The sequence below is a fragment of the Moschus berezovskii genome, chromosome 10 (assembly GCF_049115385.1).
Source record: "Moschus berezovskii isolate FMDL1 chromosome 10, NW_MosBer_1.0, whole genome shotgun sequence".
Lineage (NCBI taxonomy): Eukaryota > Metazoa > Chordata > Mammalia > Artiodactyla > Moschidae > Moschus > Moschus berezovskii.
Window position 1 is genome coordinate 16,055,410 of NC_142469.1, and position 9,319 is coordinate 16,064,728.

Below are 9,319 nucleotides of genomic sequence, written 5' to 3' on the forward strand. Positions count from 1 at the left end.
TCCAGCTTGAACATCTGGAAGTTTTTGGCTCATGTAAGGTTGAAGCCTACCTTGGAGAATTTTGAGCATCGCTTTGTTAGTGTGTGAGATAAGTACAATTGTGCAGGAGCTGAATTTTCTTTGACATTGCCTTTCTTTGGGATTCGGATGAAAACTGACATTTTCCAGTCCTGTGGCCACTGTTGAGTTTTCCAAATTTTCTGGCATATTGAGTGCAGCACTTTCAAAGCATTATATTTTAGGATTTGAAATAGCTTAGTTGGAATTCCATCACCTCCATTAGTTTTGTTCATAGTGATGCTTCCTAAGGCACACTTGACTTTGCATTCCAAGATGTCTGGCTCTAGGTGAGTGATCACAGCATCGTGATTATCTGGGTCGTGAAGATCTTTTTTGTACAGTTCTTCTGTGTATTCTTGCCACCTCTCCTTAATATCTTCTGCTTCTGTTAGGTCCATACCACTTCTGTCCTTTATCGAGCCCATCTTTGCATGAAATATTCTCTTGGTATCTCTAATTTTCTTGAGAAGATCTCTAGTCTTTCCTATTCTGTTGTTTTCCTTTATTTCTTTGCATTGATCACTTAGGAAGGCTTTCTTATCTCTCCTTGGTATTTTTTGGAACTCTGCATTCAAATGGGTATATCTTTCCTTTTCTCCTTTGCTTTTCACTTCTCTTCTTTTCTCAGCTATTTGTAAGGCCTCTTCAGACAAACATTTTGCCTTTTTGCATTTCTTTTTCTTGGAGATAGTATTGATAACCACCTCCTGTACAATGTTATGAACCTACATCCATCATTCTTCAGGCACATTATGAGATCTAATCTCTTGAATCTATTTGTCACTTACACTATTGTAAGGGGTTTGATTTTGGTCAAACCTGAATGGTCTAGGGGTTTTCCCTACTTTCTTCAGTTTAAGTCTGAGTTTGGCAATGAGGAGTTCATGATCTGAGCCACAGTCAGCTCCTGGTCATTTTTTGCTGACTGCATAGAACTTCTCCATCAGTTCAGTTCAGTTGCTGAGTCGTGTCCGACTCTTTGCAACCCCATAAACTGCAGCACGCCAAGCCTCCCTGTCCATCACCAACTCCCAGAATCCACCCAAACTCATGTCCATAGAGTCAGTGATGCTACCCAACCATCTCTTCCTCTGTTGTCCCCTTCTCCTCCTGCCATCAATCTTTCCCAGCATCAGGGTCTTTTCAAGTGAGTCTGATCTTCACATCGGGTGGCCAAAGTATTGGAGTTTCAGCTTTAGCATCACTCCTTCCAATGAATATTCAGGACTAATTTCCTTTAGGATGGACTGGTTGGATCTCCTTGCAGTCCAAGGGACTCTCAAGAGTCTTCTCCAACACAACAGTTCAAAAGCATCAATTCTTCAGCAGTCAGCTTTCTTTATAGTCCAACTCTCACAACCATACATGACCACTGGAAAACCATAGCCTTGACTAGATGGACCTTTGTTGACAAAATAATGTCTCTGCTTTTCAATATGCTGTCTAGGTTGGTCATAGCTTTCCTTCCAAGGAGTAAGTGTCTTTTAATTTCATATTTGGCTTCAAAGAGTATAACCAATATGATTTCGGTATTGACCATCTGGTGATGTCCCTGTGCTGAGATGTCTCTTGTGTTGTTGGAAGAGGGTGTCGGCTATGACCAGTGTGTTCTCTTGGCAAAGCTCTGTTAGCCTTTGCCCTGTTTCATTTTGTACCCCATGGCCAAACCTTCCTGTTACTGCTGCTGCTGCTAAGTCACTTCAGTCGTGTCCAACTCTGTGCGACCCCATAGATGGAAGCCCACCAGCTCCCCCATCCCTGGTATTCTGCAAGCAAGAACACAGGAGTGGGTTGCCATTTCCTTCTCCAATGTGTGAAAGTGAAAAGTGAAAGTGAAGTCGCTCAGTCATGTCTGACCCTTAGCTACCCCACGGACTGCAGCCTACCAGGCTGCTCCATCCATGGGATTTTCTAGGCAAGAATACTGGAGTGGCTTGCCATTGCCTTCTCCGTTCCTATTACTACAGGTATCTTTTGGCTTCCTACTTTTACGTTCAAGTCCCCTGTGATGAAAATGACACCCATTTAGTGTTAGTTCTAGAACGTATTATAGGTCATCACAGAACCATTCAACTTCAGCTTCTTCAGCATTAGTGGTTGGAACTTGGACTTGGATTACTGTGATATCGAATGGTTTGCTTTGGAAAAGAATAGAGATCATTCTGTCATTTTTGAGATTACACCCAAGTACTGCATTTTGGAGTTTTTGTTAACTGTGAGAGCTACTCTATTTCTTCTAAGGGATTCTTGCCCGCAGTAGCAATGGTTTCATCTGAATTAAATTTGCCCATTATGGTCCATTTTAGTTCACTGATTCCTAAAATGTCGATGTTCACTCTTGCCATCTCCTGTTTGGCCACTTCCAATTTACCTTGATCCATGAATCTAACATTCCAGGTTCCTATGCAATATTGTTCTTTACAGCATTGGCCTGTATTTCTATCTGCATTCACATCTGCAAGTGGGCTTTTTTTCCCCTTTGGCTCAGCCTCTTTCCTCTTGGGTCAGAAGCTATAGAACTATGACTTAGATTATCCCCGTGTGTAGAGATAATGAGACAAGCTTACCAAGAGGAGATGAGATGAGAAGCAGAGGGGAAAGGAATCTTTACATCATCTTTCAAATCCCTGGAGAGAGAGATGAATGTCTAAGGCCCGAATCTCCTCTTTCCTTACATCATGTGAACTATTTGATTCCTTTAGAGGAACACAGTATTATGCTCATTAACTACATTATTTTCGTATTCATTTTCTAAGTACTTATCTAGGCTAATTTCCACAGACAAACTCAATAAGTGTTTTTAGTTTTTTATATTTATTTATTTGGCTGTGCTAGGTCTTATTTGCTGCATGTGAGTACTTCGACCTTCACTGTGCCTTGTGGAATCTAGTTCCCTGACCAGCAATTGAACCCAAGCCCCCTGCCTTGGGAGCATGGAGTCTTGTTCCCTGAACCACAGGGAAGTCCCATTCACGGGGCATTTTTAATCCACTAGCTATCAATGCCACAGCTTCTTCTCTGTGGTTGGGTCCCTCCCACCTAGCTTGACTCCCTAGCATCTGACGACTGATCTGTTGCATACATTTCCCTTTCATTTTCCCAAACCACAAATGTTTGGAGTCACCACTGGAAATGTGGTCCCACATGGTACTTCTCTGACCAGTTTTACTCCCAGACTAGTTTATTAGGTTAAACTGGGGGTGGGGGGTGGGAAACTCATATAACCAGGGCCTGTTCAAGATGACACCTATTTGATGTTTGGCTTCTATCTTAGCCTTCTTTTCATCCATCCACTACTCAGTACTCAACTCATAACTTGAAAAGATAAGAAGTGTCCTGGTGTGGAAAGACCTCCTCTGGCATAACCTCTACATGGCCTCAGGGACTGTCAGACACCCCAGGGCTAGATGTCAGATTCCACATACAATTTTGACTCTTCAGGTAATTTATTGGTGACTAATACACAGTATTTTGCTTTTTGAAGTTTTCAGCTTGCACACTTGGAAAATCAGGTCCTGGTCAGATGAAGTCTACAGTTTCTTCTTTTCCTGGGGTGCTATGATTTCATTAATTTTTGCCATCAAAGATGGTTCCTTAAAACTAATTTGGTTGTGCAACAATCCTAGGACTGCAGTATCCCCAGTGATTCAGATAAGGCCTTATATTCATGCATGCGTGTGCTTGCTAAGTCGCTTCAGTTGTGTCTGACTCTGTGATTCTATGGACTGGAGCCCACCAGGCTCCTCTGTCCATGGGATTCTCCAGGCAAGAATATTGGAGTGGGTTGCCATGCCCTCCTCCAGGACATCTTCCCAGTCCAGGGATTGAACCCACGTCTCTTCCGTCTCTTGCACTGCTAGGTGGGTTCTTTACCACTAGTGCCACCTGGGAAGCCCTCTGATATTCATATTTGATCTTAAATCATAGGGCATACACTCTGTCAACATGTTCTTCATAAGTACTGTAACTTTTGTATCTTAAATGTTGCAACTAGGATACGTTTCCAGACTTGAGATATATGTGTAGGTTGTGATCTGTTATGACCTTAACATGCTTTGTTGTGGTCTGACTTTCATTTTTTGGATGAAATTAAAAACACTGTTTGAATGGATAAAAGTATTTTATGCATGGTAGGAAAATAATACTGACTAAAAAATCTTTTCCTATAAATCTCCATTTTGATATGAATAATCTGACCTCAAGAAAAATACTACTCAATAAATTGTCAGGAATATTTTTGGCAAATAAGAGGTTAACATGGTGTGCAAGGCATCACATCAGCCTAGATATTATAATGCTGGTGAATATTCCTGCTGTGCCTTGTAGATTTCAAGTTCTTCTCTCTATTGTCAATGCTACAACTCTGCCTTGAGAGCTTCTCCTTCTTTGACTCTGATAGAAGAGTGATCTATGAAGAAATACATAAAAAGAAGCCAATGTTTGTCCATGTGTAATGTCCCAGGCATCTCTTAGCAATCACCTCATCTCATCTTCACACCATCTTGCCATGCATATTATTATATATTGAAAGAATCTGAAGCTCAGAAGAGATAACAGGCTGATCAATGGGAGATAATAAATTGAACACCAGCTGTGTCTGAGTTTACTGTGTGTAACCTATAATAGGATTTCAGAAGGAAATTTTAAAAAGGTCCTTTCCTTGTAATCAGGAAAATGTGAACAGTTTGTCACATGCTTTATAGAACATGTATAAACCAATACCTGCTTCAAAACTGACTAGAAATCAATGCTTTTGCTTTTTACTCATAGTAATAAACCACTGCCAAGCACTTCCTGCGAGTCAAGCATTGTGTAAAGTAAAATGCTCTATGTATATGACCTCACTCAATCCTTACACAATCCCCACACAATAAGAACTACAGTCATCACCATCTCACAGGTTTATATTTTAAGACTCAAGCTGCACTGCCCCTGAGTGGTCTTCCAGACTCCAGGGCTCAAGCTTAATCACCAGACTACAGAGACAGGCACTAGGTTACGTGGGGCACTTCTCACGTGTCTCCCTCTGCTAACTCACTGAGTAACTTTCGTAATAGTTTTATCTTCTTTGGGCCTTGGTTTTCTCTTCTGTAAGATTAGAAGATAGAATGAGAACATTTTCAGAACTTCCTGTTTTGAACATAGAGCATTTCCATCACCTGGAGTGGTTTTCAAACATACAAGGATCAAGTTATCCAGACTTCTTCCATCTGACCTTTAAAAAAGGTTGTTGTTTCTGAACTTGAGCCTTAGGCCAAGTTTTGACTTGGGAAACATCACTGGTGTCACTCCGGGTTTCCCCATTGTCTCACTGGTAAAGAATCCATCTGTCAATACAGGAGACACAGGTTTAATCTCTGTGTTGAGAAGATCCCCTGGAAAAAGAAATGGCAACCCACTCCAATATTCTTGCCTGGAAAATCCCATGGACAGAGCAGCCTAGCAGGGTATAGTCTGTGGGGTTTCACAGAGTCAGACAAGACTTAGAGACTAAACAACAACAGCAGTTGGTGCCACTCTATCGATGAAGTACATGCTGGTAGAATTCTTCACTCCCTATGTACAGGCCGTCCTCCTGAGCCTATTGAAGAATGACTATGAGGTTTCTGGATCTTATGGTAGTTCTACTTTTAGTTCTTAAGGGACCTCCATACTGTTGTCCATAGTGGCTGCATCAATTTACATTCCCATCAACAGTGTAGAAGGGCTCCTTTTCCTCTACACCTTCTCCAGCATTTATTGCTTATAGATTTTACCCTGAGAAAACCACAATTCAAAAATATACCTGTAACTCAATGTTGACTGCAGTACTATTTACAGTAGACGGGACAGGAAAGCAACCTAAAAGCCCATCAACAGATGAATAGGTAAAGAAGATATGGTATGTACACATGACAGAGCCATAAGAAGGAACAAAATTGCATCATTTGTAGAGATGTGGGTGGACTTAGAGTCTGTCATATGGTGTGAAGTAAGTCAGAGAGAGAAAAACAAATATTATATATTAATGCATATATATTAGTGGTACAGATGGACCTATTAGGAGGGCAGGAAGTGAGATTCAGAGGTAGGGAAGAGACATGAGGACACAGGTGGCAGGAGAGGGTAGGGCAGATTGGGAGAGCAACATTGACACACATGCACCACCGTGTGTGAAATAGAGGGAACCTGCTGTTTGGCACAGAGAGTTCAGCTCAGTGCTCAGTGCTGACCTAGATGGGTGGGATGGGGCTTAGAGTGGGAGGGAGGCTCAAGGCAGGGGATATTTGTATACAAATAGCTGATTCATGTTGTCAGATAGCAGAAACTAGCACACCATTGTAAAGCAATTGTAATCCAATAAAAAAAGAATTTTTAATAATATGAGACAGTATGGGCTTCCCAGGTGGCTAAGTGGGTAAAGAATCCACCTGCAAGGCAGGAGATGCAGGAGGTGCAGGTTTGATCCCTGGGTCTGGAAGATCCGCTGGAGAAGGGTATTGCAACTCACTCCAGTGTTCTTGCCTAGAGAGTCCCACGGACAGAGGAACCTGGTGGGTTATAGTCCATAGGGTTGCAAAGAATCAGACACGATTGAAACGACTGAGCACCCATGCATGCAGATGGGAGAGTATGATGCTTTGTACATCCTAAATAGCAGAGTGAAAATAGTAAAACCTACAGCCCACTAGAATTCTTGGTTTTTAATAAAAGTTAGGATGGGAATACTGCAGAAAAGTCTCCACCCATGATATGTGGCAGCTCAGAGAATAAAGAGGCAACGCAGGAGACTGGGTTAGATCTCTGGGTTAGGAAGATCCCCTGTAGAAGGGAATGGGTACCCACTCCACTATTTTTGCTGGGGAATTCCATGGACAGAGGAGTCTGGCAGGCTACAGCTCATGGGGTCTCAAAGAGTCAGACGGGACTGAGTGATTAACACTTAGGATAGGAAAAATCTCCACCCATTTTAATCTTAGAAGGTTTTGGTTGCTAGAGATCTCAAACTGTCCTTTGGCACATTTCCTCTTGGAAGTTTTTACAAATTGTGAAATACACACACAGGCATATTGCACATTTAAGTGCAATGTATCCACATTATCCATCTTAAGCACATTATGTTAGGAGCCCCTTAGAATATGAACCTCTCTTGGATCACAGCTCCCACCATCCTCCTGTGTGCATGCATACTCAGTTGTTCTGCCATGTCCAACCCTTTGTGACACCCTGGACTGTGTGGCCTGCAAGGTTCCTCTGTCCAGGGAATGTTGGATTGCCATTTTCTACCCTAGGAGATCTTCCTGACCCAGGGATTGAACCCACTTCTCTTGTGTCTCCAGTATTGGCAGGTGGATTCTTTACCACTGCGCCACCTGTGAAGCCTGAACCTCCTGAGCTAACCTCTAACCTGAGTTTTGTGTTAATCATTCCCTTGCTTTTCTTTACAATTTTGCCATTCTTGTATATACCACTGAGGAAATTTTTGATTTTGCCTATTTTTGAAGTTTGTATGAATGGAATAATCATACTACATGCATTATTCATGACTTACTGTTCTCATTTCCCATCGTTTTATTTTTTTTTTAATTCATCTATGTAGAGGATGTAGCTATGGGGTTTTTCTTTGTCACTGATTAGTAGTTCTGTTCCGTTCCGTCGCTCAGTCGTGTCCGACTCTATGTGACCCCGTGGACTGTAGCCTACCAGGCTTCTTTGTCCATGGGATTCTCCAGGCAAGAATACTGGAGTGGGTTACCGTTTCCTTCTCCAGGGGGTCTTCCCGACTCAGGGATCGAACCCAGGTCTCCCGCATTGGAGGCAGACGCTTTAACCTCTGAGCCACCAGGGAAGCCCCTGATACTCCATGGTATTAAATATATCAACACTACAATTTATCTGTTCTGCTATTAATGTCTATACATTATTTCTGTTTGTTTTGTTTTGCTGTTATGAACATAAATTTATCTGTTTCCTGGCACACACATGCGACAGTTTCTCAGGCATTTGTACATGGGAGAGGGATTGTTGGATTTTAAGATGGGCACATGTAAACTCCACTAATCTGGTTTGGTTTCACTGATAGTTTAACATTTTAAATAAATTTAATATAAATATTTGGAGAAGGAAATGGCAACACACTCCAGTATTCTTGCCTGAAGAACCTCATGGACAGAGGATTCTGGTGGGTCCATGGGTCACAAAGAGTCGGACATGACTTATGACTAAACAACCAACAACAATACAAGTATTTAACATTCTGAAGAGTGAAAGAAGTCATAATCCTACTGAACTGTAAAATGTGGCTTCTTATCTATGTTTGAAATACAACAAAAGAATATTGTCCCCAGGTAGACTTAACTGGCTTTAATCAAGACATAGTAAAAGCCGGTAGAAGAGAAGTTGGGCTGCTTGAGTTGGGCTACTGAAATTAAGAAAAATTCTCAGTGCATAAAAACTAGAAGAAAATCAGCCTAAGAATGGATAAATGAATATAAGAGGCCATTCTGTTCCCAGAAAAATAACTTGGAAAGATGAGCATTCTTGCTTCTTCTTTGTTACTGATTTATCTTGTGTCAGCCCCTGAAAATGACCAGAGTCCTGTGAACTTTAGACCAACAAATACAAACTTACAAACCAGGAATACCAAGTCAAGCGTCTCCTCTGAGCCTGCCTCCCGGTCCTTCTCACCCACATCTCACCTGTCCCTCTGCCCACCTCCCACATTTCTGTCTATGTCATTGCAGTTTCCATGGATTCCAGGAATAACTCTAGCCATGCTCCTGGTGAAACTCGGTGAGAGTCGCAGTGTACAAGGGAAATAGCACCGAATTTTCTAAGTAACTGACATCTGAAAGAGTAAGTTCTAAGAAATGTAAAACGCAATATAGAGTTCAGGCTTGCTTTATGAGTTTATCATTTTTTCCATTATTGAATCTCTTGGAAGCCATCCCGACAGCCCTCAGAAAGAAATGCTCGAGTGTCCCTCTTCAGCAGCTGTTCCCAGACTGCACAGATACCATGAACCTCGGTGGGCACTGGGTTATTCCAAGTGGACTGTGACTCATGTGCACAAATATCATTGTTGCGGGTGAAATATAGGGCACAGAGCAGTTCATGCACCCATGCATCATGGCTAATCAAAGTATGTGGATAACCCTGCAATTAATAAAGAAAACGGGTATGTAACATCATACGTTAGTCCTAGGTGGCTTGTTTCCTCTTGATCAATGGATATGGAGATTTCAACTACTACGGAAATAAGAAGAAATTTTTCATATTA